The 1,941-nt window shown below is 45.4% G+C and overlaps 1 pseudogene; it reads right to left on the reverse strand.

The window, feature by feature from the left end:
• Positions 1–1,646, reverse strand: part of LOC102841560 — a 4,192-nt pseudogene extending 2,546 nt beyond the window's left edge.
• Between the last annotated feature and the right edge of the window lie 295 nt (positions 1,647–1,941).

Raw genomic sequence — 1,941 nt, forward strand, 5'->3', positions numbered from 1 at the left:
CCTCATCTTTCTCCCGCGGAGCGGCTGGTAGTTTCGAACCGCTGACCTTAAGGTTCGCAGCCCGATTTGTAACCACTACGCTACCAGAGTTTTGTTTTGTTTTTAATCCTGTGTCATTTCCTTTTTTCACAGTTGTTTGCTTGATTTTTTTTCTCCTCTGTGGGTGTTTTCTCTTCTTGCCTCACCCAAAGGAGGACAGAAACCATGCCTATTCAGTCCAGCCACAACCATACCTTCTGTGGCTCCACACACTATGCAAGAGCCAATATTGGCTGCCAGACACCTGAGTGACAACAGCCAACATCAGTCAAGCCCATTCTAAACTGAGCAGCATGAACTACAAACAGAAAACTCTTCAGACACTGCCATTCTCTAACCATGCCCACCAGGAGCCAGTTGCTGAGTACCTAAAAACACACCAACATACAATTATCAACTACAAAAACAATGACACCACAATGTTTCAGAGGCAATGGACAATTTCTGTTCACACACACACACACAAAGAACAAGACAAAGTGGCTCACACAAGTGAACAAGATGAAAAAATAAAAAACATTTTGAGGGGGAAAAAGGGCGTTGGATGGCGGCCAAATGGTGAACTGGGCAGACGCACTGCACAGACCCTCCACAACAAAGATAAGAGAGACCAAATTAAACAGGCACAGATGAAAATTCTGTTACCCTGAATTTCAGAGGCTAGAGGTGGATGGAGTGCTTGGTGTGAGGAGAGGTAGAGCACAGAGAGAGAGGAAGAAAAACTGGTGAACAGTTGGCCAGACATGGCGCCACCATCTGGTGAGCGGTTTTGGCAGCAGAGGAAGGCCTGTCAGGGCATGTTCACGCAGGCCACAGAGAAGGTGTGATTTCTTCTTTTTCCTCATGCACACCTGGTGACCAGAAGTGTGGTCAACTCGCACCCTCATCCAACCGCCAGGGCAGACCACACTCTCTGGGAGTTCAGACCTGTGTAGTTGGGAGCCACAGCACCCTGAGCTGGGGGCTGGCTGCACCACTTTGGTGTGCTGCTTTGGGGCCTGGACTCAAATGGGCTCAGCTCCGGACCTACAAAACAAGCAGAGCCAGCAGACCAGCATTTAGCCAGTCACCCTGCCCCTGTGGTCCTAACCAGCTCCATCAAGGGGCCCCAGGAACCAATTCTGGATTGAGTACCCTGAACATAGATAACACCAAGTTCAATAGGAACTCCATCCAGGGCCAGAAACTCAGCTGTCACAACACTTCCACACCCACCTCATGAGTTCCTTAAATTTCAGGAAAGTCCCTACCCCCAGAGATTTCTCCCTTCCTGGGAATTTGTTTTTATGTATATGACAACCTCACAATGCCCTAAGGACAACAAACAATTTTAGCTCTTACAAAGGAACATCAACTGAGTAGCTAAAAACAACAGAAATGTATTGTCCCCCAGTCCAGGAGGCTAGAAATCAGAATAGTACCAATATTAACTCCTTCTGAAGCTTTGAGGATAAATCTGTTCCATGACTTCCTCCTAGTTTCTGGCTAACAGTCCTTGGTATTCCTTGGATTATAGATCACGCCAGTCTTTGTCTCTGTCTTCACATGGTCATCTTCATTCTGTCCCTACCTCGGTGTCTCTTTTCTTTTATAAAGACACCTCTCATGTTGGATCAAAAATCACTCTGTTCCAATATTACCTCATGTTAACTGATCATGTCTTCAAAATCCTATTTTGAAACAAAGTCACATTCACAGATACCAAGGGTTAAGATTTCAGTATATCTTTTGGGAACACATAATTCAATTCACAACAAGAGGAGACATTTGGATCAGATCAGAGGATGAACAGTTTTATGAGATGAGAGAATTCAAATGTAATATAAAGATGCAGGGAAGCATGTTCTCCTTAATGAGACTGAGGTGAGCAGGTGTCAATGTCAGTGATGAGGATCTCTAACA

The sequence above is a fragment of the Chrysochloris asiatica genome, unplaced genomic scaffold (genome assembly GCF_000296735.1).
Source record: "Chrysochloris asiatica unplaced genomic scaffold, ChrAsi1.0 scaffold00277, whole genome shotgun sequence".
Taxonomy (NCBI): Eukaryota; Metazoa; Chordata; class Mammalia; order Afrosoricida; family Chrysochloridae; genus Chrysochloris; species Chrysochloris asiatica.